At 45.4% G+C, this 27753-nt stretch overlaps 1 long non-coding RNA gene across 5 annotated transcripts; it reads left to right on the forward strand.

Annotated features, from left to right (window-relative positions):
* The first annotated feature begins 15 nt into the window (after window positions 1–15).
* Window positions 16–27693, forward strand: LOC128091103 (uncharacterized). 5 transcript variants are annotated; one of them, XR_008211246.1, is made up of 7 exons: window positions 16–154; window positions 3361–3445; window positions 9287–9333; window positions 18300–18453; window positions 18852–19690; window positions 22006–22053; window positions 22241–27693. It is a non-coding gene; the product is annotated as an uncharacterized LOC128091103 (long non-coding RNA). The 5 variants fall into 5 exon arrangements; XR_008211253.1 differs by having other exon boundaries at window positions 25234–27691; XR_008211244.1 differs by having other exon boundaries at window positions 22006–27693.
* The last annotated feature ends 60 nt before the right edge of the window (window positions 27694–27753 follow it).

Raw genomic sequence — 27753 nt, forward strand, 5'->3', positions numbered from 1 at the left:
CGGCCGCCGGCCCCATAAACATGGCGGCGGGAAGCGAGGGCTGCGTGCTGCGGCGCGGCTTGATGGGAGCTGTAGTTCCCGCCGCACCTCTAAAAAGGCTGGGCATAGGCAGACGCTGTCCTGTGGGATCATTTGGTTGCTGCTTCTTCTCAAGGTAGAGTGTGGAAAGGCCTGTCCGCTTTTCGTGTGGTCTGTGTATAAAGATGTGATCTTTAAGATGTCTTTCCTAGAACAGATCTGCTTTTGCTGCTCTTGGATCTGAGGGAAAGGTGCTGTGGCCTCGCGGTCATTGGGAGGAGCCGTTACATTTAGAGACTGTTGGATTGCGTTCAGAGGAGAGAAAAGTAGTATTTTCTAACGTCTAGCCTGAATCTCCCCTGGTGCAGCTTGAAGCCATTCTGTCTAGTTCTACCACTAGTTATAAGAGAGAAGAGGCCGACCAGCTCACCACAACCTCCCTTCAGGAAGTTATAGAGAGCAATAAGGTCTCCCCTGAGCCTCCTCTTCTCCAGACTGAACAATCCCAGCTCCTCATAAGCCCTGTGCTCCAGACCTCTCACCAGCTTTGTCGCCCTTCTTTGAACCCGCTCCAGGGCCTCAATAATTGAATGATTATACATTCAATATTATGAATATTATACAATTACATTGTATGATTACACTTAAATTAAGCTGGTATCTATAGTGTAAAGGCTGAGTGATTAGCCACATGAGCCAACACCTAAACTTATTATAAAGGCCTCATCTGCATGAGACTGAAATGGTTGTGGGTATCTGTAAGTTAGACTGAAGAAATAGTTACCTAACAGCAAGCCAATGGTGAAAAGCATATGCTGAGGAGGAGCGTGAAGGTTTCTTAAGGATTGATAAATTGTGGAGACTAATAGTTCTTCTGAATATCATAGAGCTGATAAACTTAGGCGCTATGTGCAGATTGAATCTGTGGAAGGCTAGAAGTAAATGCTAATATCAGCAGTGAATTTCGTGACTGGAGGGCAGGGGTTTCTGTATACAAAGACAAGAGGTTTATGTGTGCAACCCTTGAAATAAATTACTTTGAAGGGCTTTTTGTACGCCTAATTTGAAGTTGTTAGGGTCAGCACAACCTTCTGAATGTACAGCTGGAGTTGTCCTCCAACTGAACTACAAGAGTGAATGATGCATTATCTGCTACTGGTAGTAACAGCTTCCTATGATGAAGAGCCTGAGTAACTCTGCCTCATCCCAAGCTCATGTTGTGTGGGCAAAGTATTTTTGAACAGATCAGGAAATTAATCACTTCTTTCCAGTTCCTGCCAGAGACCTTCTGTCTTCCTTCCCTGTGTAGAATCTCTTTACATTTTCTTTCACTGACCCTTATACAGCTGTGGCTGTCACACATCCATGTTAGAGGCTAGTTCGAAGATTCCCCCAAAAAGTGAACAAAAAGGTAGCTTAAAGAAAAACTACTGATACTTAAATGTATACATCCAATGGTCTCATTCAGTTTTAGACATTTCTACAAAAGCTAACTTGCCCATTTTTTTTCCTAGCATTGCTTTCCATCTCCTTCAGCTTCCAGATCAAATTTTCTTCCTTCTTTTCCAGCTTGCTGAATGGAGTCGTTAGCGTTGTTGTTCCAACACTGTTTCTGGCTGTATCTCTCAGCTCCCTACTAGTCTGTTACGCAGCTGGTAGAACTGTTGTAGTTTGCTCAGTAGCAAAGGTTATTTTGGGTGCTTTCTCTGAGGCAAAGAGTAGGAGTGGTAGTCAACATAAATGTTTAATAGGTCCTGAGAGTTAAGACTTCAAGATGAAGCTCCTTTTGAAGCTACACTTACAGTCTCTGCTCTCCCAGGCTTTGTGTAATGAAAGCACCTCAGGCCAATGTGGTGCGGTTTTGGCATGCGCTGTAGTTTCCCCCAAGCACCTTGGATGGTTGTAGGCCTTAGAACCCCTTGACTCTCACTTCAAACACACCCTTTGCCTCACCTTCTCTACCTTCTTAATTTCCTACAAGTCCAGAGCTCTGTGAAGGAGCATCTGGCTCTGATCTTTGATACCTTCCCTCAATCACATTCCCTCCCTCAGTTTTTCTCTGCCAAATCAAGTGCAAACACCCACAAATTTACTTTCATCATGTTCCATGTGCCTGGAGTGGAAAACCACTTGGCTGTAAGTCTGGTGTCCTTGCTTTACATATTCAGCATAGGTTAAAAGAAGGGTGCTTGGGAAAGGAATAGTTCTCTAAGTTGGTTATAAGCCTGATCTAAAGAAAATGCTTTCTAGATCTTGAGTTTCTCTCAAAGCTATAATCTGGCTCTTCTACTTGCTACTGTTTACTTGTGCAAGGGAGGATTTTCTCCCTTAGTTCATTCTTTTATGCTAAATGAATGTACTAGGTTTTGTGAATTCTTTGGATGTTGATGAATTTTTCTTACTGGTTGTATTGCACTTGCTGTCTCTGTGCTTTTGAGGTGGCACAGTGCTACCAAAGCTCATTAGTTGAGCCAGATTCCATCACTGCCTCCTCTTGAAAGTTGGAGGTTTTTTTTCTTCCTTCTTCTTCTCCCACGTTATCAAGACGGTGTGCTGTAAGAGGATCATTGTGCCTCAGCACATGGGCCTAGTACCTTTACAAGATTCATTCAGTAGCTGACTGGAATTGTCTGTCTTATATACCAGTTTATGCTGCCTTGCAAGCAGTTAGCATGCAGCTGTGGAACAGAGAGTTTTTTCTTTAGTGCTAGCACTCTACACAGGATAAAGACTAGGACAGTACTGCGAGTGAAGGCTGATCCTACCTACACTAGAGGAACTAGAGAAAATTTATATGCAGATTAAAAAAAGAAAAAAGGGTTCTAGTAAAAGGGGAAATACCCAGATATGAAGTTTTCAATAAGTGTGAGGTAGCTATTATGACTGTTGCTGTAAATTATACTTTTGGTCATCAGTGGGTCTAGTCAAGTTCAAGAGTGTTAGTCTCAGCAGAGGGAGGAAGGAAGCTCTACGGGTGGCTGAGGTTCAACACTTGTGGTTGACATTACTGAGACTTGTGGGTCTGGGCCCAGGCTTTCCCTCAGTAAGGAACATGACTTTTAGGGAGCTACTCATGAAGCTTATTTTTGCTCTGGCTCTAAGCTGTGTCCTCGAACACTGCGCCTTGTGGAAGTGTTGGACTCTCACTGGTATGATCAGGAAATCTGGTTGCATTCAGTACCTGGCTTGGGGATGTTTGCTACTGAATATTCTGTTGCTTTATGCAAAGGATGCTAATGACAGCAGTTGGAGCTCTGCATGAGAAACATCACGCCAGAATGAGAGCCAGTAAAGGCTAGAGACTTCAACCTAAGACTGAAAAATGCTCTTGTAATTCTGCAGGTCATGTGGAGCTACTGAATTGGGCAAAACAACTGCAGGAGATCTTGGAGTTCAGTCCTGATGAAATCCTGAATCTGCCAGAAAAGTGAGTCATTAATTCAGCCCTCAGCTAGCCAAGGGATTAAGTCACCCCTGCATTGAACAACCAACAGAAAGATGTACAGACCTGTGATGGTAAATCTGGTAGATTCAGCAGGTGCTGGGTCCCTTGCTTCATCGAGGGGATGCATTCAATATTGTACCACTTGCCTTTGCAGTTGCATCCTATGGCACCGATATGAACTAAAATTGACCGAATTCCTGTGGAAAAGGCCTTGGCACTAGGCCATGGCTGTAAAGGCTTTTTAAGACCTGTTTGAGAGGCCACGTTAACTAAAGCTGATCGTAAATCACTTCTTGCCATTGCCAGTGGGGATCTGGAAAACACCTTGCTGCAAACAGAATGCCTCTTTCTTTAGTTGGAGTTGTATAACTTGCAAATTGAATGCGAACCTCAGAAAGATTTAGTATTTGCAGGCACGCTCTCTAGAGCCTTTGACAAAAATGCTGTGGAACAAAGTCCCAAGCTAGATTATGTATATGTCAATTGAGGAAAACAAAACAAAAAAACCCAGCCCTGTTGGTTCTCAAATGAAATGCAGACTTTTTTTTTTTCCTAGCAGTTTGCTGAGGACGAGACACTGCAGGATATAATCAAGGTTCTGGTAGAAAATGATTTGCACAGCCTATTCAGTCTCTGTTTCAGTTTAAAACGATTTAGATACCACTTCTTTGAGGCATGAAGAAAACCAATCCCATTGCAGGAGAATAATTTAAAGATATAGAAAGCTATTTAGAGCCTGAAGGTGGTATGAGCTGTTTCAAACTGTCACAGTCAGAAAAGCAGGTGATATTACAGGGAGGAATGTATGCTAGTGGAAAGCACTCGCCCTCCAGAAGGAAGTTAACTTTGGCTTGCATCAGCTTGATATGGGAGTCCTCTGGAGCCATTTTCATATCACTGGGCAGCCATTACTGGAAAGCACTGTAGCATCATAAGGAGCAATACTCTACTATCTTCTTACTAGACGTTTTATATACGTGTGTGTGTGTGTGTGTATGTCTCCATGAACAACAGCCTAGTGAGTAAGAACAGTTCAGTACAAGCTTAAGTTCTTCGCAGCTGGTTCCCAGTGCCTACATCTGCCTCACTAGTGGGAAGTAATGTCAAAATATCACCAAAAAGGGAGCAGTGTCCATCTACTACATGTCTGGCACTGCTCAGTTGCAGTCAATTGTCACACCTGTGTTAGCAGAGACTGATAAAATCTGTGTGGGTTTGGTGAGATAAGTAAACAAGGTTGAACAAAAACTTAATGTGGTTTTGCAGCCAGGGACCGGTAATGTTTCACAAATGGTATATGTGCATAGTAACAGCAAGAAACAATAGAAAAGGCATGCACTGGGAAGGCTTCATGATCACTCTAGATAGTTGTTGCAGGCACTGCTGTAGAGAAAATAGATTCATGTTTTCCAAATTTCAGAGGGCAGTGGGAGGGTGTAAATTGCAAATACATGGTGATAGTTGTAGGTGGTAGCTGTATCAGAGTGGCTGCCAGAAGCAAGCTTTCTGCTAACTAACCACACTGTAAGTTGTCCAGAGGATGCAGCCAACAGCACAGGGCACCTGAGACAAAGCTGTTGATTAGGGAGTGCAATGCTTGCATGTACTTGACCCTGGCCATTAGCTAAGCGCGGCTGAATGCGGCTCCCCAAGGAAGCTTGGGGAAGCCTGGGGAACCTTTGCCTTTTGGAAGTTCTCCCAGGAGGTGCTGTGGTGCAGGGGTTTCTGCTGAACAGCACTGATGAGCTAGAAATCAGATCACAGTTCATAGGAAGCTCTTTAGAGTTCTTGGCTTGGAGTGACTCCTTAACAGCACGGAATATGGAACTTCTTGCATGTTGGTTCAACGGACAACAAACAGCAGGTTCTTGCTCAAGGTGCTGCATTCAGAGGGCTTTAGCTCTCAGCACTTGTCACTACCAGCACCATTACTTTGGCTGCTTTGTTTCTCGAAAATCGCTGTCACTGGAGGATTCTTAGATGTTTAACTCCATACGTGTTAATTCATTCAAGTTATTAAATCACTGAAGCATTGAACTGTAACTGAGTAGCTCTGTTCCAACCACTTTTCTTTTTTTTCGGAGCTGCAATATAGAAATAGTGCTTTTCTGTATCTTAACATTGAGTGTAATAGGATTTCCTTCTGTTAATAAACTGAAGCATTAAGTTTCTAATTTAGGGATGGGATGAAATGAGTTGCACTGTGATTTCTAATCATGGCAGAACTCTTCTAATGTGCATGCATTTGGTGTTTGTCTTATAAAAATGGTCTCTTAACAATGCCCATTGCAGTTAATTTGTAGCTACGTAGTGTAAACATTGATTTCCAAAATTTTTTTAATAGATCCCTGTGCTACTTAATTATCACTAACTGACCCTTGTTTTTTTAATGGTAGTTAGTTTTGTTTCCTCAAGCTTTATAAGAAATGAGTCTTAAATAGCAGTAGATGTACAACCTCTTATTTTGAATCTTACAGGTCAGGAAGGTGCTCAAAGTATTACTGGGTCATTTCTTCACACAGGAGAAGGATCTTCCCAGATCACTGATGCTCTTCTTAATTTGACATCTATAGTGTTCTTTCTGGTTCACCCAAAAGTTGTATTAAAGTCAGGTTGTATTAAAGTCAAATCAGAATTTCTTCAGGGCTTAAAAAAACCTGTTGTCTTGCTAAAGCCTCTTGCTTGTGGTAGGTTTTTTTAGAGGTCTGGCACACCTTTTTGTCTATGAACCAGCTGAATTTTTCAGTAGCTGCTACAATAGTTGAGGGGAGAGAGCAGTGTGCTTCCTGAGGAAAAACTTGCCATGAGAAAGCTCTTTAGGCTAACTCAGTCCTTGCTCTAGTTCCAGTGAGTTCAACAGTGGTCAGAGACTAACTTCACTTTTGGAAATCAAGTCTTCCACTGCAGCTATGTGTCCCGTTGTGCTATTTAAATGGCTGGTGTTCAGGCTGTAAAATCAGAGCATGACGTCTTACTCTGACGTTCTTATAGAAACAGATGGCTAGAGAGCAGCTCAGGGACTTGGCCACTTTGGATGAGCTATTGCCAGCAGGAATGGGGACAGTTGTAGAAAAAGTTGATCAGACTGTGTCTGTTTGTGGAAAAGTAAAAGGTGAGATGTGTCCAGGGGAAATTAGAAAAGAATAATCTTAAAAGGTCATCAGGCACCAGAGATTCCAGAAGCTTTCAAGGCCATTGCAGACTGTAAGCTCCATTCATTGTTTTTGTTTTGCTGTAGATTAATCACCAATTTGTAGCTGGTGATACAAGCCCTTGGACTATCCACTGTACTGCCTGTGCTGCAAAAAATAATAGGCGTATTTGATCTGTCAGAGGAAACCTGTATTTAATAAAGGGTAAATAATTAGCAGCTATTGATGATCTGAGAAACGGAAGATGTATGCATCCAAAAGAGATTTGAAACAGTTGGCACAGAGTTCAACAGATGGCTTGTATTCCTCTGCAGCAACCTGAAATAACTTCTTGTAACAGGACTAGACAGAATCTCCTTGGTCTGGGATCCAGGCCCCAAAACCATGTGCTGCAAGCAGCTGTGTTGTGTAGAGTAGCCACAAGACTAAGAAGCACTTGGCTTATTCAGCAATGAATCCTGAGCTTGATGACACTGTTGATTACTGAAATACTGGGACTAGAGAAGTTAGAAGTGGGGGGGTGGAAGAGGGAAGTACTAATTAAATGAAATGGCATAAAACAGACAAGTTAGAAACGGGTCTTGAGAAGGTGGAAAGTTTGGAAGAGGCTTTTAGTGATCAGAGATTCCAGAGGAACCTTCCAGAAGCAATAGTCATCGGTTGTCTTATTTTCTGTCATCTCAGAGTTAGATCTGTCTTCAAAGGGATACAGAGATGTCTGTCAGCAATGATGAGGTGAGGCTCAGGTGCCCATTGGTCCAAAACAGGCAGTAAAACTTCTCTTCTTGTCCAGTACACTATCGCTGAAAACTCAGGACTGGAGGACCCACAAAGTTGCCTTTTAGTCCATCCCCCTATCCAAGAGTAGTGGTACTTGCTGTTCTTGACCAACATTTGCCCTGCTCTTAAAGAACAAATGAGCCTCTTAGAGGCTGCTCGGGCTAGTAGGAAGCTGCCTCAATTTTGGGCTTGCTTCCATGGTAAGCTCAAATTCCTTTATTCCAGAGCTGGCACCGTAGCTCCTGTGTAGATAGTCCTACCCCATCTACATTTGAATAGCTGACTTTTCATAAGTAACTGTAGTATTTTGCATGTCTTTTTTTGAATAATATCTTTTATTTTCCCCCCCCCCCGGACCTTCACAGATAATCAAAGCTGTTTTGAATACTAATTCTGTTTTCCAGGATATTTGCAGCCCCTCCCAGCAAGGTGCCATCTAAAAATTTAATAAGCTCAGCCTCTATTCCTTCATTATTTTCTTTAATGAAATACTGAATAATACAAGTTCAGAGAGTGTTCTCTACAAAAATGTAGCTCCACACATCTCTCTAGCTTGACGGAGAGCTAGCAGTAACTACGTTGGGTCTGAAATTTTCCCCTTACTGACTTGTCAAGGTCTGTCAATTTAAGTCTTCTAGAACAGATACAGACACTATAGGAAGGGGGAGTTCCTTGAAGGTTTTGTTTGTTTGGGTGAGAAAAAAGCAGCTCTCATGATTTACTACTTTTTCCTCTTGAGTCACATAGTGATCTCACACTGATGGTAGCTACTACTTTCAAATGAGCAAGAGGAGTACTTGAAATTTTCAATTAATGATGCCATCTACAATCAGGGTTTATGCTAACCTCTTAAGTTTTTGGTATCAGGAAGAGCTCTCTGCAGAAAACAGATTTGAAATGGTTGTGCTGCCATTGAAAGGAACCTCAGCGGTCTGCAGAAATGGGCCAACAGGACTCTTGTGAAGTTCAACAAAGGCAAATGCCAAGCTCTGTCCTTGGACATGAGTAACCCCAAGCTACCAGTATAGGCAAGGGACCAAGAGGCTGGAAAGCAGCTTTGCAGACAAGGGTCTGGAGGTTTCAGTGGACGCCAAGCTAAACATGTGAGCAAGCAATCATATGGATCTTATGAATGAGTATGTATACTTGATGAGGGAGAAGAAAGAAGACAAAGCCAAACACTTGTGGTATGCAGTGAAAAGGCAACAGGCAACGGGCACAAGCTGAAATGCAGGAAATTCCTTCTTAACATAAGAAAACACTTTTATACTGTGTTGAATGTTGGAAGGGGGATGGAGTCTACATCTACAAAGATTAAAAAATCTGGCTGGATACAGCTCTGAGCAGCCTGCTCTTGTAGGCTCTGGCTGTAATTGGACTGCACAGTTTTCAGTGGTTCTCTTCACTTCCCATGATTTAGTGATCTCTGGGCACGCTATTGCATGTTCTTCAGGAGCATCCATGCGCACTGTCAGAAACAGGGTACTGACTGCATTTGCTGTTTGTACAGAAGCATAAAGGAAGAATCCCTTTTGGTGCAAGGGAATGAGAGAAAGGTGCCTGTTCCCTCTCTCCCTCTCACTTAGCAGAAACACATTGCTATGCTAACTGGTGGCAGTTACACACAGTTGACTCTGGAAAGGCCAAAGGATGCGGGAAAGAAAGCCCCATGTGCTGTAAGCTTAGCCCTTTCTTTATGTATAGGCTTGGGTATATAATTAAGAATGCTCTCACTCAGATATGGACTTTATCCTGCCTGTACTGTTAATGTTTTCCTGTTATCACCTTCATCTCTTTTTAATTATGGGAATAGATGGATATGTAAATCATTCTTACTCTGACCTAACGAAGAAGCAATTGCTTTCTTTTTTTTTTTTTCCTATGCTGGCAGAGGATACAGATGAAGTAGGTGCATCAATCTGCAGGCCTGAGCACAGGGTAAGCCATTAATTTCAAATTATGTGTTTGGAAAAACAGTGGAGAGGAGCTGCTAAGCTGCTGCCAGGAAGGGTGGTGGAAAAGCTGGGAATGTGGCCTTAAGGAGGGAAAAGAGTGCTTGCTGCAAAGGTGGACTTAGATATCTATAGTGGGGAAATTGCCTGTGCCTCACTGCAGTGTTTATGGAAACAGAACTTAAAAGACATCTGTATATCAAGAAACACTTGTACTATTTTATTCTCCATGAAGAAATACACTAGTAGTGTCTCAAAAGCTAAGCAATGAGGAAGCATCTTACTGGGTCTTTCTTTTTTTCTTTATGTAAAGTCTAAGTAGTGTTTCCGTACTGCTACTCTGTCACAAAGCTGTGGTAGTCCAATCTTTCTTGACCAATGTCCAGTAATTCTTGACTAAATGTGGGGACTGGCCTGTTTGGATATAAAGATGCAGCGTGAGGGGAAAGTGACAAAAGAACACTTTATTACTGCGTCTGGGTTCCCTTCTAAAGTCTTCGAATGACCCACGATCAGGAGCTGACACGTGAATCCAGATGACTTGAACTGGAGCTGCAGTGTTCTGCCATGATGCTGGTATCAACAAGTTCTGTCTCTGAAGTGCCACTGTCTGTGGAGCTTAACTGGTTTGTCACGAGCGCTTTGTCAGCAGAATCCAAGATGCTGTGACAAGTTACCTGCCACAATGCCACATGGACAACACGATGTACTCTTTGGCAGAGCTAGCTCCCAAGCTCTCTAACTCAGTTCTCTCTGTTCTCAGAGGTCATAGGACCTCTGTGGTAGTTAAAAAAAAAAAAAAGAATGGCCTGCAGGTCAGGGTGAGGTTTCTGGATCTTCTCCTGTTATCCCAGATCTGAGACTCCAGGAAGAAGGAAGAATTTCTCCTTCCTGGAACAGTTTCTCATTAGCCCTAGTTTCAAGCAAACAGTCTTCAGATGATCTGCTATCCTTCAGTGAGACAACGCTGTCTTAAATGTGCACCTCTTGAGGCAGTGTGCCTTGTACCCTAGTCCCTCCTTTTCCCTGTGTGTATTTCTGGGTTTATCTAGACAGTGTTGTATCCATGTGGAGTTGCACACACAGAAACTTTAAAATGTGCCAGACTGCCTGTCTTTTTTCTTCAAGCCTTAGGGTGTTTCTGATTTGTTCTCCACTGTGCCCTCCTAGAAAGGAGAAGTATTGTGTTGCTTAAGTGGCAGCCTTGGGCAAGATGTGGTATGTGATTTCTCACCAGCTCCGGGGTTCAGTGCCAGCATCAGGGTACTTTGCCTTCCTTTCCTCTCCTGTCTTCCTTTTCCCCTCAAGAGGTAGGAAGAAAATGTTGCCCCTGTTGTTAACCCGCATCCACTCAGGACAACTGGGGCTTTTGCCTCTGTCCTAGCAGAAGTGGAAGCAGCCCCTGCTGCTGGAGTGTCTTCATCTGCAGCCCTGCTGAGGTGCCCCTCCTGCTGCTGAAGTGTAAATCCCAGTAGGTCTTTCAACCACCCTTCTCATACTACTTGAAAAATAACTTTCCGTTGTCATTAACGCTGATCTATAGCTGCATTAATGTGTGAAATCACTGGGTGTGAAAATAGTGTACTAACCGCTACTTAATGTAATATTACCACAGTAATGTCTCTAAAAATATCTTGTCCACTTGATTGCTTTCATTGTGAACTAGAGATAATGTAGCACTTACAGCTGATGATTAAAATTCATAAAGCTGTGGTTCTTAATTACAGCAACTCGCAATCAAAGTGAAATGTCAGATCATGAATGCTGTTTATCTGTATACAAATTCACAAAAACAAGAAAATATAAGGACCGTCTACACAACAAAGCTGAGCTGCTTTGGCTTAAGGTTAAGTAAAATAAATACCCATCAGAGTATTTATTGAGACAGGTTGGTGAGCGTGAGATCTTTGACGTGGCGGAGCTCATCTGTTATGAAGTGTGCATTTTCACATTTAACTAGTGAAATAAGAAAAGAAATTTGGAAAATTTCTGGTAAAGATGGAAGTGTAAGCTTGATAGAAAACTTGATGTGCATAGAAGTAACTACAAAAAAATTACATGCTAAGAATGGAGGTCTTGCAATTTGGGTTCAAGGTTAAACCTAAGAGGAGAGGCTCCATAGGAGGCAAGTGAAAGAGGTGGATTCCCACTACCTTGGGGAATTATGATAGTCGTTGGCAGGAGAGGGTAGTAGAATCCTTGGCTTCAGATATTTACTATAATCACACGCTTGGCCACAAGTGACACCATAGAAAACATTACATTTTTCTACGTGCCCTTAGCTGCATATTTCCAGGGCTGTTGTATTGCAGTTTTTTAAGTTAATGCCAAGCTCTGAGTGTTTACAGCATTCTTGGATGCATTCTACCATAGATTTACTAACACACTCTCAGCTCTTTGTCAACAGTTTCACCCCCACCCCCCTTTTCTTTTTTTCTGGTATGTAAGAATGTAAGATCCACACATAACTGAGCGTGGAAACAACAGTTCTATTCCATTTATAGTCTTACAGGCTTCCTTCATTTGTCCTATCTGCCCCATGTCAGTCTTTAAAAATCCAAACCAGAGGGAGCCAATTTCTCAAAACATCAGTGAAACAAAATAACGTTAGAACAATAGGATCCCTTCTTTTATGAAATTAAATCTGACTAGCTCCATTTCTTTCTTTTGATTAAATGTCACTTTAAAGGAGCTCTGGCCCTTAGTTTGGAAAATTTCAGGACTTTTTGTTCTACAGGGTGTTCCCAGTGTCTACAAATTCATGTTTTCACATCTTTTTTTTGCCGATAGATTAAACAACAACAAAAAATATTAGCCATTGTATGAATGAGGAATCAAATCTTGACAATTGTATTCAATTCCCTAGGCTTTTCATGCCACCTGTCCTTCCAATTATTCTTTCTGCTTTTTTTTCCTCTTTGCCATCACTGCAAAGATGACTGAAAGCGTTCATTTTAGAGTGGATCCAGTTACCCCAAGAGTTATTCCCTTGGCACTTTGTCTTGAAGATGTTTGCTATTTGTCTGCCTCTGTTCCATCTATGCTAGTTAACATTTTTGAAAAAGGAAAACCATTTCCTATGCTGGGTGCATCATGCAGCTCTGTTTCGCTATTATCCTGGTATGGAATTCTGTCCAGCTGTCTGTCAAGGCTTACGTTGATTTTGTAGCTCCCTGTTGGTGTTCATACTACTTATGTACCACGAATAACTGGATGGCTGGTTTGCAGTGGGGAGGATTTATATGGCTGTTTGGTGTGGTGGATTCCTTGGTACGCATTCTCCCTAGTGTAAGCCTTAGACATCACCAGTTCCAAACAGCTTGGTACTTCTGGGATGTCCTGCTGTTATTGAAGCTCTCCTGACTGGAGATCTACTGCAGCAAAAAGCAGCTCCTTATGTAGAACATGATTTAAGTGGACAGAGCCTGTTCCTTATGGGTTTCCAAATGTGCTTTGTCTGTGATACAGAAGATATGTTCACTCACAAGTGGAAGAGAAACTTCTGTGCAATTCAGAGCAAACCAATTCACCTTCCTTCCTCACTGCTTCCCTCTTGTGACTTCAGGTGAAGCCTTTGCCTGAGGCGTGGTATGAGCTGCTGGGATGTTAGCTTTGTAGCAGCTTGTCCTCAAAAGTTCTCTCACTGAGTCGTGCTCTGACCTTACCCGTGCTTAGCACCTGATCCTTCTTTCAGTCTATGAGGTGTATGTGGCACAGTCCGGGCCATAAAGTAAAATTTTTCATGCTGGAAAATATGCTGTCATGTTCCTCCCCTGTACATCTCCACCAGAAAATTAGTAGGAAATTCTGTGCTAAGGTTCTGTTCATCTTTGTGTTGCAAGCAACTTGGCCCGTCACAACTCAAGCAATGGTTTTGCATTGTATTCCTTTAAAATCTCAGACCCATCCTTTTTAGTGTCAAATGCATCAAGTTTTATGTAAAGTGGCTTGCAACTGTCTTACTGCATCTGTATGTGCCTCCTGGCCTGCTTCTAGAACCTGAATGAAGTAATTTACAGGTAGCTCAGGTATCTCTCCTTTTCATAACAACGTGTGCTGTGGACATACCCATTTCCGCTTGCTTCTCAGTCCTGCTTGTGGGGCTACTGACAGTCTAACACATTTCAGTCTTGGGAGTGTGAGGTTGTAAAAGGATGCATTTAGCTAAACTGTGTCTACACTGCGCATGGAGTTAGGGATGAATGCCTATGCTTTGTGGTGCAGTTGCAGCAGGCAGAATCTGACACCACAGTAAGAGGTAAGTAGTTGGGAGCTGCCTGGGTTGGAAGAGGCACCCAAGGTTTGCTGAGCAGCCAGAGCACACTGAGGAATGTGTCCTCAGAGGCCATGTCTGACAGCTATCCCACTCGCGCAAAATGCCCCGTGTCAAGGAATTTAATGTGAGCACAGTGGGCCAAGTTTGCACTTTGCCTGTTGCCTCTTCACACTTCCAGAATGCTGCAAAAAGGCCCAAGTGTAAAAAGGAAGCCAGCCCCTTGCAGTCTTGCTTTGTGCCACTGGTAATCCTGCAGGGTCTTGCTGCCATATGCTGCAGGTTGTTTGGGAATGCACTCCCGTGCCTCTCCTGTTAGCCTTTTATTCTGTGTAACAGGTTCAGGGTTTGTGATGACAGCTTTGCACCTAGGGGTAAGATAGTTAATTCAGATTGGGCACCTGTTGTTCCCTCATCCTTTTCTGCTGAGGATAGATCTCCTTTAAATACAGTACTTATTACCTACTCCGAGCAAGTAATCAGACTGTGCAAAGGAGGTGAGGAGGTACAACATTTAAAAAAACATGTCCTCCCACTCTCCCTTTTTCTGCAGGATAGGCTGTGTTTGACTTCACACTTGAGGAAGCAGCTGAGAAATTCTTCAGATGTTTAAACATTTCAAACAGTTTGGATATGTGAGTGTCCTAGATTAAAAAACAAATTGCAGCAGTACGAGGGTAACAAAGTGGACCACAAAATGTTTGTGGAAACATTCTCACCCTTCTGTTACCCTGCTATGCATTCTGATGTCAGTAAGGGAGGTGTGGTGGCAATTTTACAGCAGCTGAGAGAGAGATGGGCCATGTTTTCAAAGTAAATTTTTCATCCTTAAAGACGTGCTACACTTGCTTGTTTTCAGCATCTCTTGTATCACAAATGCTTCATTTCTGTGAAAATTTGCCCCTTCCTTTTAATAGTACTTATGTTTCAGGTGACCTGGGCTGGGGGCTGTGACAAATCTAAAAGGGAAAGCTTCCAATGCTGGTAAATGAGGATTTAGTAAGAGGAGAATATATATCATTCCAGAATGCATAGTACTGCTTCTCAGCTTCAGTTTCTCATTTGGCCACATGGCTGTGAATGATTTTTCTTTGTGTGCAGTGAATATAGTGTCTGTGAAGGGTCCTGGTCTGACAGTCCTGGAAAATGAGCCCTGTGTAAGCCCTTGGAGAGGCAAAAGATGCAAACTACAGGCTGTTCTTCTCATCCGGTTTCAATGATGGAAGAGGAAATAGAGTTTATACAAAACCTGCCCAGCCCCCAGAAACATCTTGCTTTGTTTATGTTTCAAGCTAAGCCTGCGACTCTTGCTGTTTGGAAGAGCTATTCAGGCATTTCTCCATCTGACTGACTTTACATCTACTCCTTGATCTCATGGAGAAATCTGGCTTTTAGCTCCTGCTTGTGGCGTTCCAATTTCCTCTCTCTCGCTCTGCTCTCCTGCGTTCGAAAGATCCATGTATAACATGATTATGCAACCATGCAAATGTACACAGCTCTTTCCATTTACTGCAAACCACCCTTCAGGTCTCCCGGTATGAAAATAGAATTGTCAGTGAGAGACACTGTGGAGTGTAGTGGGAAGGGTGTTTCACAGGGCTGGGCTCAAAGGTCTGAAGGCAGTATTAGAGATGGAAGCGGGCTACTTGCAGTAAACCCCTGTGCCACTATGTATCTACAGGAACCATCAGCTGCTAATAGGCTCAGACAGTTCAGCTCTGAATCCTCTCCCCCTAGGAGATGGCAGATACTTGCCTGCCTGGTAGCTCCCTCCCTTGGAGGTCTTTCCCCCACCCCAGAGCTACAGGGACAATAGCAGAGTAGCTCACCCTGGAGGCCAATTTGCACCCTCCTTCTGTAAACACATGGTGGCTGCTTCGCTCTGTACCCACTCTGGCATGTAGTCAACTTCAGGCCTGGTGTTTGGCACGAGTGTTCCAGCACCCAGCCCAGAGTGATTCTTGCCCTCTGGGGATCAGCTGGCCTCTCATGTTACTTATGTTGTCTGGAGGAAGAGGAGGAAGTCTCTCATGCAGAGGTGATCCTTTGGGGACTGCCTTTATTCATCCTAATCATAGGGTTAATGTGTAATGCGCTGGTGTATGATAAAAGGCTCTAAAGGGGGGGAGGAGGAGGAGTTATAGCAGAATATAACATGTTCTTGCTTTTCTTCCACTCCATCCAGTTTCTCCTGCTTTCAGGGTTAAAAAAAAAAAAAAAAAAAAAAGGCACAAAGTTTCCACTGGCTGGTTGATTCAGAATAGCTTGGCCACCCGTTGTTATTCCTGTAGGTGAAGATGCTCCTCTCCACTGCTGCAAGAATCAGAGCCGTTCAAGCATTGTGGCCTTTGTCATGGCAGCGCCCGTGTCCCTTATCCATGGGACAAACCTATGGATTGCCCTATATGAACCTATGGTTCTGCCTATGCTGAGAGTGGAGGTTCAGGGCAGATTCATGTTTTCTGCTGCTGTTGGGCTGCAAGCTGACGTCCATCAGATAGCGACAGGACAAGGGGAAATGGTTTTTAAACTGAAGGAGGGAGATTTAGATCGAGTGAGGAATGTCCTGTACATTCAGAGGGCCGTGAAGCATTGGCACCGGCTCCCTACAGAAGCTGTGGACGCCCCATCTCCATGTATTTGGGCAGCTATTTTCATCTACTGTCTCTTGAAAAACTTCCAGCGGCGGAGGTTGGGCGGGAAGAGATCCCGTCCTTGCTCTGAAGGAGCCAAGAGCAGCCGGCCAGGCAGCCCGGCGACAGGCCCCGCGCGGGGGCTCTCACTGCCCGCTCCCTCGGGGCAGGCCGCCATTAGCGCGGCGCGGCCTGGCAGCGGGCGGGGCGGGCGGCGCCGCTCAGCACCACCGCACGCAGAGTTCGCCGCCAGGGGGCAGGCGCGGCACGGGCCGGGGGAGGCCGGGGTGGCTGCGTTGCCGGGCTGCCGCTCGCCCCCGGCCTTTTCCTGCTCCACCTTCCCACACGCACGCTTCTTGAAGTCCCCCCTCTTATTGCTTTGGAGGGTCGCTGCGGCATCCCCTCTCCCTCTTGCGGCTGCCCCGTCTCCCTCCCTGCTCGCCTGCCCGCCGCTCTCCCCGCCCGCCTCCCCGCTCCTCCCGCTCTCCCTGTCAGCTCTGCGTAGCCTGGCGTGTTTCTCTGTTTCTCTCCCTGCCACGCAGCCCTCCCCCCGTGCAACTCTCTCCATGAAATGGAGCTGAACAATCGCACCGGAGAAGCGCTTTCTGTTGCAGCTGTGTGCCAGTGTGCCGAGGCACCATTTCTCTTGCGGTGGTTTGAATGCGTTTGTGCTGGAAGCGCTGGGACAATAACAAAACTGTGCCTTTTTGGCTTGTAATGAGATTTGAAGTCGAGTGTGAATGAGACTTGATGGATGGTTGTGCTGATGTTTTGAGCTGATTTAATTCACAGTCATCTGAGGTGCCCAGGCGCGATGCTGACGGGAGGACCTTTCAGGGTGGAAGAACACCCAGCTGAATGCTGCCCGTCACTCTGAGCACCAGGACTGCACACCTCATCACTGAACTGGCATCATCCTTTTTTTTTCCCCCCTCTTTTTAATTTCTCTTGGAGATGGATATGGCTCTGCAATCAAAGAAGCTCTAATCATTGCTTACATATGAAAAGCTGATGCCTGACTGTGCAGAGTAGCTGGAACTGCAGTAGCTGTGATCAGTGTAAACTACCCTGTTCGCTTAAACAGGGTGTTAACTGAGGTTGCCTCTACAGGAGAGGACTACTCCTGTCCCCTGAAATTCCTGCTGGAGTGCCCTGCGTGTCCATCGCTCCTCACACATGGAGGGATGTGCACAGAATCACAGAATGGCCAGGGTTGGAAAGGACCTCAAGAATCACGAATCTCCAACCCCACTGCCAAATGCAGGACCACCAACCTCCCCATTTAATATTACACCAAGCTGCCCATGTGCATCCTTGTGTCCTCTTTGTAAAAAGCAGCTTTGTGTTTGCGACCAAGAGCTGTGCTGCCCTGTAATTAATGTGTGCTTAGCCTCAAATGCGCAGTGACAACAACTTAAATGTCAATGTTCCTAGTTAATCCCTTGCTAACAAAACATGCCTGGAAAGAGAAGGCTCTGCTTAATCTCCAGTGAACAAGATCTTATTTTAGCAGTACTAGCACTTGGGAGATTTCCCCATCTGACCAATGAAACCAGAAGATTGGCTTTGTTAATCAGGGCTGTAATGATGCGTTTGATCTCCTTAGAGAAGAACCCACTTACATGTGGCAGAGCACACAAGCTACTCTGGCCATGCCATCCTCCAGCACAGCAGTAGGTTGATCTTCCTGGTGTCATCTGTGTGACAAGGGAAGCAATTGCTGTCCCCCAGTGTTTGCTGTTTCTCATCTCTGTTCAGCAAGATGTCCATGGATTCTTCCAAAGTTATTTTCCAACTAAGGCAGTGTTATAAAGAAAACTGTGATGGGAAGGAAGTTTTAACATCTTCTCGAGAGTGCAGGAATGGGGACCTGTTACTCGGTGCCTGTACGCTCTGCCTGCTCTCACTCATTTTGCTGCCATACTCCTATCCTGAGTACTTCATCCATACGCACATTCACTTCCAGCCCTGCCGTGGCTGAGGTTCAGAAGCTGTAGCACCTCCGATCCTTCCCCAGTGAACTATTAGCCCTTTCGTTCCCTTTAGGTTTGCAACCGTTGCCACCATTCCTGTTCAGAGCTGCCTTCCTCTCCTTCACCTGCTCTTCCATTCTGAGGTAGGAGCCACTCTGTGGGCCCTGGGGGAATGGAAGTGACGAGGATTTCCATCAGCTCGAGTCGACATGGAAGGATGTGACTTGGTAGGGTGGGCTCCTTCTCATTTGGGAATGAGCCAATAGTGTTCAATCTAAATAACTGCTAGAACTGCCTTTGTGTAGCCCTGAGCTGCCGCCTTATCATATTGCCATGCCAAAACAAGTATGCAGCATATGCAGGCTCTGCGGATAATTAGATATTTTTCGAAGCATTCATTCTCTTGTAGAACTTCTAGTGCTCCCATCTTTCTCTGCCCTTGCTTTATTCCTGACTCTCTTCACATTTACTGTGACTGTTTTCTATTTTTACTCTTGACAAAGGGTTGCAGGCTGAGGCTGCTCTTATAGCTGTAGATGTAAAATGCCTGCTGTGTGGTGTTTGTAATGAAGGAACTACTCCTGGAAATTAACTAATTCTGAAACCTTATGAATTCATTTTGCAGCTGTACAGAGTGATGGAGGAGTCGGAGTGGTGTTATGGCTGAAGACCCTAGGCCTGGGGAGAGGAGAAGAAAAGTGGGGAGAGCTGTTCTGGGATCCCAGCTCTTCATTTGGCCCCTGTTAACATGAGCAAGTTACATCCCTGCTCCCAATCTCCTCACTCTCTTCTTCACGTGAGTTGCTTAGGGCAGGAACTGTTTCTCATTATGCTGTTGTGTCTTGTATGGGGAGGCCTTGACCTTGGTGGGGGCACCAATCATTACTGTTACACAAATGCCAGAGGAACAAAGAATTATGGAATCAGATAGTCACAGATATCAGTTTGTCCCTTTCTGGATTTTTATTCCTTTGTCTCCTCCTCCACAAGAATGGATTTGACACAGGGAACGTTGATTCCTCTGTAGCACTGCCACATCTCTCCTTTTCTCCCCATTCAAGTCCTCCTTGAAGCAAGTGAAAAGATTCCCACCAAAATACACTGGAAATGGACCGGGCTCTTCAAAGGCAAGAAGCACAGTTTTGACATTGTTTAGAGTATACTGGGAGCCCAGCAAGGTCACCCATTCTATTTCAAGGCTAGATGTTTGATAGGGGAGGTTTCCCACAATGCTTGTGTCCACAGAGGCTCAATATGTCCATGCCACCCTCTCTGGCTAGTGCAGGCTTATTCTTCCCCTCCTACATTTGCAGGTGGGGTTTCCTGAGTGCCCTGCTGAGCATTGGTGTCACAATGGCTAGCAGAGCATGGAAGGAGTGAGCTGTGGAGAGGCTGCCAGGAGCTTCCCAACCCATGCGAAAGTTGCTGTTTCCTTCTTCCCGGTGTGTGCTGCCAAGCAAGCTGGTCAGTACCTGCAGCTTGTCCTTGTTGGGATGTCAGTTAGGACTGGGTCTTGCTGAGCAATGTGTTTCTTGCTGGATGTGTTTCTGAGGCTTGAGGTTGGCTATAAGCACTCCCTTGGGTAGGGGCAGCCAGAACATAAGAATTAGAAAAGCCTGGTTTTGTTGTGTCCCAGTGAGTCAGCATGGTGACAGCTGGTACTTTTTGGGATTAGGGATCGAACCTAATGTCATGACTGCACATAGCCCCAGCTGACATGCAGAACTGAGCATTGCTGGGTCCACATCCAGTGTATGGAGACAGAGTTAGTCAGGCTGGAGACCTAGGAGAAGAGGAAACAGAATAGTTGCTGGTTGAGGAGGAGATATATTCAGCTCCTTTATTTAAGCTTGTCTTCCTGCAGGAGTGCTAGGCTGTGATTGCTGAAAGTGAGTTCTAGCCACCAGGGACAATGGAGTGGGAGCTTTTCTAGCAGTTGACGGAAACTCGAGGAGAAGGCTTAGAGTCAGTAAGCGCTCATGGAATGGACTCACAGAGATGACTGCCAGGCTGGGATTGTGTCACTGTGTGTGCTGAGGCGTACCCTGCACTGGGGCAGGTGACATAGTGTACCTGAGGTCATTCAACAGTGAGTTCTTTGGATTCCCTCATCAGAAACGAAATTCTTGATGTTGATCATTCCTCCTGCTCCCACTGCATATTGCAGGCATCTTGATGATAGCATGACACGGAAGGTGGTGCAAGGATAGGCATGCCAATGAAGACCCAAGCCACTATGCCTTTGTAGGCACTATGAAGCATGGCAGACTCCATAGCTCAGGTCTTGATTCCATGAAAGTCTTGCTTACTTTTGGATGCTGTGCACAAAGGAATAAGGGTCATTAGTACATAAGAAACACTGCTGAACTGAGGAAGCTGTATCCAAGATGGCTCACGTCATTTAAGTTCTCTACTGCATTGGTGTTTGCATCACTGCAATGACAAACCCTGCAGGACCATACAGATTGGCTCTTCAAGACACTGGCTGACTTGCCAACTGGGTGAGGTGTAGCTTTCATAAGTTTAAAATCATTTCCCATTGTCTTACTGCTGCCAGATCCTGTAAAAAGTCTCTCACCTGTTTGTAGGCTCCCTTCAAATACTGAAAGGCTGCTCCCTGAGCATCCTCATAGTCTCCTTTCAACCCGCTCCAACACCTCCCCATCTTTCCTTTGATAGAGGACCAAGACCTGGATGCTGTGCTCCAGATGGGGCTTTCTGAGAGCAGAGTAGATAGGGACAATCCCCTCCCTTGCCCTTCTGGCCAGCCCTCTTTTGATGCAGCCCAAGTTGGCCTTCCAGGTTGCTAGCACACACTATTGGCTTTTGTTAAGCTTTTCATCCACCAGGACTCCCAAGTTCTTCTCAGCAGGGCTGCTCTCAATGAGTTCTTCTCCCAGTCTGTACATATCCAGGATTGCCCCAACCCAAGTGCAACACCTTGCACTTGGCCTTGTTGAACCTCATTCAGTTCACAGGGGCTCACTTCTTAAGCTTGTCGAGGTCTCTCTGGATGACATCCCTTCCTTCTGTTGTGTCAGCTGCACCATTCAGCTTGGTGTTATTTACAAGCTTAGTGAGGGTATGTTTGATCCCACTGTCTATGTCATTCATGAAGATGCTGAAGAGCACTGGTTCCAAGATTGACCTCTGGGGAACACCACTCATCACCTGCCTCTACCTCAATGGAGTCACTGACCTCAGCCCTCTGGCTACAACCATTCAACCGATTCCATATCCACTAATTCCACTTTTTCCTCTGCCTCACCCATGGTCTGTTCTGCAAACTGGTCGCTGATCATTTCCCCAGCTGGCACGCTTCTGAGCTTGTCTGTTAGCACCATACCATCTTAGGGACTCCTGTGCAAGTTGGGCTGGAGATTACTGGAGCTGGGAGTTACCAGAGCTGCTTTGGTGGAGTGCAGTGCAGGCAGTGATGTCAGTGCTGGTCACCTGCTGCAAGTGCTGGTCCTTCCCTGGGGAAGGTGGTTGCTGTCTCCACTGAGGCCTGTCAACTCCAGCCCCTGCCCTGGGGAAGAGAGGCAGAGTGCAGCTGCAAGTTGGGCAAGAGATCTTAATGGAAAACAGAAACGATTCTGTGTAAGGTGGTGGGGGAAATGCTAACAATGTTACAAGCTGGGAGTCTGTAACAGTCTTGCTAGTGAAGTAACTGCCAGTGAAATCGCTTGGAGTTTTTCAGTCCTCTTTTTTTTTTTTTCTTTTTCCTTCCTGCCTGCCCCCTCTCAACCCCTCCGCCGGTGGACACTGACATTCTCCAGCTTGTTATGCTGAGGCCACAATATTCTTCAACATCAACAGTGTCTGGGGTAAGTCAACACTTTTTCTGCTAAGAATTACCAGAGGAAGAAAAGCAATGCATACATTCCCTTCCTGTGCAGTATGACAGCAGTGGTGGTCACCGAGAGTACTGCTGGCTGCTCTGTTCTATGGTAGGCAGAGTGCATGAGTGGGCAGCAGTAGCACTCAGGAATGTGTCGTTCCCCTTGCTAGCAGAAGTTCATAAGATGAGAGTGTTGAGAATGAGACCCTTGAAGAGAGAAGCTGGAAGGGCTGGAACCAGTCTTTTCTTTTCCTCTGGGAGGTGGCACAGCATGTTCTGGATAATCACTTCATGCTGCTTGGGAGTGGTGCGTAGCTTAGTTTCTCTTTAGTAGTCTTAATTGTGTGTTAAGGTGCCTAGAGCCTTATACTGGCACCTTTATTTATTTAAATACAAATGAAGAAGGCATTAAATCAATTGTTCTTTTCTCTTTGCTCTCTCTTGTCCTATGGTTTCTATCAAGTACTCCTAACTGTATGAGGCTTCTGCTTTTTCAGGTGAATCAGGTACACCAAACAAGAATCCCAGCCTTGATTTCCTACAGACTAAGGGAAGGGAAGCTGCTCTGAGGCAGCACACCTTACATTGCTGTTCATCTTATGCTGCTGTTTCATTTATATTTCAGGGCACTTCCTAACCTTTGCTGAGCAAGGCTTCAGTCTGTTACCCCCTGCCTGCCCAACCTTCCTGCAATGCAGAAATAAACAAAGAAAAAAGCTGTGCCATATCCCATTAGTTGAGATCAAAATACAGTTCTCTTATCCCATCAGCTGCGCTGCTTTCAGCTGGATGTGCCAAATCTATGTGACTTGCTTGCCCCATCTATTATATTAATCTCTAGGTCCTAAAGTTAGAGGGGAAACCTGGGATTCCTGGATTTTGTCATTCTCCTTGAACAGAAAGTTTGTAACTGAATGGCAAACGAGGCCCTCTCTTCTTGCCAAACTCCGTAAAAGATAATTACTGCTGGAGTTCAAGTGGTGGCATGTTTTGCAAGAGATCTAGAAGCCTAGTATGCAACCTTCCAGATAGACACTAATTGTGCCTATGATTACCCTCCTCCTTTTTTTGTTCTCAGCAATTTAATAAATTCACACACTGAAAACTTGTTGGAAAACTAAAATGTCGTTCAAAAATCTGCTTATTGCGGTGTATCGGAGAACACAATACCTGTATTCTGATTTTGAGTCATCTGTGAAGCTTATGGACTGGTGGACTCACAAGCTGAGAAGTTTGCTTATGGTAATTAGGTGATGGTAGCATGATGAAGGCAGATTTGCAGGTTTCCAGAGGTGTGACTATATATCTGTGCTGAGGAGAGGTCAGAGCAAGGGACACTTCATTATGGATTGGATTCCCTCTGATGGAAGTCCGTAAGTTTCCTCTTAAGCACTGACTTTTCATTGTGGTGATGTCTCCTACAGATGGATGCAGGCCTCTTTGCCTGGCCTAAATTCTATAGTACTTACCTCATTACTCTCCTAATGATGAGCTGACAAATGCTTTTGCTTGATTTACTGGTGACATTACAGGTGTTTGGAACACTTGTCAGTACCTTCCTACTACATGTCTAATCTTTCAAACAGTGAGATGTGCTAGCTTCCTTCATAAAATGTCCTTCTGCATTTAACTGCCATGGGCTTTATTGCATGCACCCAAAACTTCCAGAGCTCTGCCTTAAGATGCCCCCCTCCAGAAAAAAAACAGCAGGCACTGTGTGCAGATGTTGACATCACTGGACTTTGGATAAGGAGAAATGGGTGAAGAAATAGCAGAAATGGGTGAAGAAAGAGCAGCCTTCCAATTGCTTGTGGAACCATGGTGGTACATCATCAGTCCTGAGATGGGTCAGAACAGAGTCCTCATCCCACCAAGTTCCTGGGTGCAACAGTCTGCAGCACAGGTTTGTGTTCTGCCTTCTGCCTCTCCTGTATTTCTCATTTTAAAGCAGAAAAGGGTGTTTGCTGGTCAGACTCCCAGAGAATGGACTTTACTAAACCCTGTATAAGTAGAGTGCTGAGTTCAAACAGGGCAATTGGGTAGAGCAAGCAGGACAGGTGAGAGATCTCTAGGCATCTCACAGCAATGGAAGAGGAACTGCTTGGAAGGGGAAGAACATCCACATTTCGCGCACATTTCTTCCCCAGTTGGGCAGAGCTCTTACTGCTCTTCTTCTGGTTGTGTTGCTAGGAGAGGAGTGCTCTGCCCTCCTTATGGCTATGAATAGCTCGCTCTTGTTTATTCAGCTCAGCTCCGCCTGCTGGTTACAACCACAACCGGCACCATCTCATTGCATGACACCACCATAAAACAATGCAACTGCAACAGGAACAATCCCTCCCCCCTCTACTCCCCCCCCTCCCGCCTCTGGCTATGAAGGCTTAAGAACACCTTTATAGTGCACTGCTTCAGAGCTGTCCTTTCCCTCCTCTTCCCGTACTTCACAGTGCATCCCCTCTGCTTCCAGCAGAAAGGTCTCTAAAAGCAGCTGAACGGTGCGCTCTCATTCCCAGAGAGCAAGACTGAGAGCCAGGACCTGCAAATCAGGGCATTATCTCGGAAATCTGGCTTGAAATAAGTGCACGATCATTTCAGAGTCCTCCTCTGGTATTCCAGTGTTTGAGGCTTTTGGGAACTAGAAAAGTGACTTTTCCTTTTTTAGTGAAAGCTGAGATTCTTGCATAAACCCATGAATCCAGCACCAGGGACTTTAAGAAAAGGAACAGATGGTTTGAAAATTGGCAATAATGGGATTTCTGAGGTTTTCTTAAGAATATTTTATCTGAGGTCTGACCAGGAATGAAGCATCTATGGCAATGGCATTAGGCTGCATTGACAGAGGAGAAAACTAATGGGGCTGAGTAAAAGACCCCCCAAAGTGCAGTAAAATGTGACCAAGTACAACATTTCAAAACCTCTGCTACAAGGGACAGAGGGACAGCCAACATGCACGACCAGCTGATGCGCTGTGAGGAGGGATGTGTACGTGTGGACAAGCAGAGCCACACCAGTTCAGAGGAACGTTTGCTCAAGAACCCCTATCTTTCTGAGCCACCTGGGCACTCAGCTAAGAAGAACGAGCACGAGGTGAGGCATAGCAGCAGAGAGCAGAAGAGGTGTGAACGGTTGCTGCACAGGTACAGGTGAATCAATCTGTCTTTTTCAGCATGGTGAGCTTCCACGTGTGCATATTTCCCCGGACTTCTCATCTTTCTCTACCTGGGAACTTTGTTGGGGTGAAATTGGAATATCAGAGTTTCCACATGCCCATCGGGTCTGTCAGATAGCTGGGCTGCTGAACATCCAGAAATTCAGGATAGGTCAATCGCACGCCGGCGAGGTGAACTGTGTAGCATACAAGCGCTGAAACACAACGCCTAACGAATCCCCACACTGTCAGACCTGCTGTGCGGGTGATCTGCCTGTGTGCCTTGCAGAGGTGTCTGGTCTACTGGGCATGCACAGGTCTGTATGGTGCAAGTGTGTGTACTCCTGTTTGGGACACAAGACAAGCACAATACTATTGTTTTTTTACTCATTCTTGATACATTTGTAGAGGAGGTGGGAGATGAATGCTTCAGTGCAGTGGAAAAAGGAAGCAGGTATGTATGTAAGCTAGACTATCTCACTGTCTGCCTCTTTACAGGAGCCATCTCATCACTTTAACTAGAGTTGGGGTCCTATCATACAAGATAGTGTACATGAACATGCAGAAAATGTTTTATCTCTCTCCCCCCCAAGCAAACAAACTCACCAAACATCATACAGTCTGAATTAACAGAAGTGGCAGTAAGGGATATTATAATTCCTACTTGACAGACAGGGAAATTAATCCCAGATATGAGTCAAACAAAGCTCTTGATCTCATGAAGCAGGATTCAGATGAATTTCAGATACTTGTGAGCAAGGTATGATGCTGCAAAGCCTTGCTCAGCTGATGCCTAGTTCTGGGAATGCCCAGAGCCCTCAGGCCCATCCGCTTTGACTGTGAGACCCCTGGCTTCAGCAGCTCTGCTCTGTACTTGTCCTCCTGCTTGACAAAGCTTAGCACAGCAGCAGGCGAATCCAGAAACAAAATGCTTCTGTGCCTCCAAGAGCATGCCTCCAGGATGGGCACTGTACAGAATCGCTAGGCTGATGCTTCCTGGTAAGGTGCAGCATCCAGCCAGGTTAAAGTACTCCTGGAAGATTCAGAAGCCCCAGCCTGTGCTGCCTGTTCTGCCCCTGGCGTTTCCAGTCTGTGTCTCCCGTGGAAGTGCTCCAGCTTCTGAGCCGCGCCTGTTTGAGGAGAGAGGGCATGCTTACCTCTCCTGCCAACGGCGTTGTGGCTTCCCTAGGCATACACTGGGGTGGAAGCATCTGCAGGGATCAGCACCCTGCTTGTTCCGCGTTTCACCTGAGGAGAGGGGGATGCCCACGTCCCAGTCCACCCTCAGGTGACCGCTTCTGAATTTTATCTCGCATCTCTTTAATGTAAAATTCAGAGACAAGCACCCTGCGAAGGGACCTGTGTTTTCCTTCGTAAGTGGAGTGCCGTGAGATCAATGAGATTAAACATGTGCTTACACGCTGTCCTGAATTGGGGCCATGAGGAGAGCAATGGGAAAGTAAACAGAAGAGAAACGTTATGGAAATGAAGGAAGAGGGAAAATCCACCCTGCCAGGAGCGGCAGCTCTCATCAGCTGCAAGAAGACATGGTCTCATCCAGGGCTGGTTAGACTCTAGCAGGTCTAGGGGCTGGCAGAGAGGACGAAGTCATCTTCACTGAGGTACAAAAGCAGCCTAAAAAGTGAGACTGGGAGCGGCCAAGAGAGGCTGTTTCTGCTGGGTGCAGCCTTCCTAGACAAGGTGAGTTTAGCCCTGGGTTGTTTTTTCCCATTAGCAGAATGTGGATCTGAAAATAATCAGGCTTCAACCTGGCAGCCTGGGGAGGTTTGTTCTCCCTTAAAAGACTGTATGAAAAGATGTAGAAATCCTGAGCTTTTTAGGATGGCTCGAGTGGACCCCAGCCTTTATGGCACCCTGACAAGACCCAGGTCCCTCATTCAGAAACAAACTGTGCTCAGCTCCACTCAGGGCAGAATTCCGGCACCGTGAAGTGGCTTTGGTGTACAGAGATATGGAGCCTTTGTGCACAGTGGTTTTCCAGCCTGGCTGCGCTTCCCCCAGCCCGTTCCTCTCTCCATCTACAGCCATTCTTGGTCACAGTCTTTCTTCCTTGCTTGACCTTCATTTCTCTTTCCCAGGAAACACATCATTTGCATCTGTCCTAGTATCCGAACTGCAAATTGGACCTGATTAAAATTCTTCACAGAGCAACATGGACTAGTACAGAACTTCTATTATTCTACGACTCAATAAAACTTTAGAGTTTCGGGAGATTGCTGGAGCTCTGTGTTTGGGAGGTGACTTCACTGTTGGTCTCTTAAATTCAGAACCATGCATTCTCCTTTCTGTTGCATTTTTGCAAGATGACCTTGGTAGGTCACTTTGTCTGACTGACTTTGTTTTACCCCTCGTTAAATTTAGATAAAAATACTTGCTCAAGTTAGTGAAGTGTCTGCTATCGTTGGACAAAAAAGCTATCTAAATGGCGATTATTGTGATTATAATAATTATTAAATGAAACCAGCTGATGCTTGTGCAACACTTCTGGGCTCCGCAGTTCTTTTCCGCTGAGCCTCA

The sequence above is a fragment of the Tympanuchus pallidicinctus genome, unplaced genomic scaffold, assembly GCF_026119805.1.
Source record: "Tympanuchus pallidicinctus isolate F22 unplaced genomic scaffold, pur_lepc_1.0 scaffold10, whole genome shotgun sequence".
NCBI lineage: Eukaryota > Metazoa > Chordata > Aves > Galliformes > Phasianidae > Tympanuchus > Tympanuchus pallidicinctus.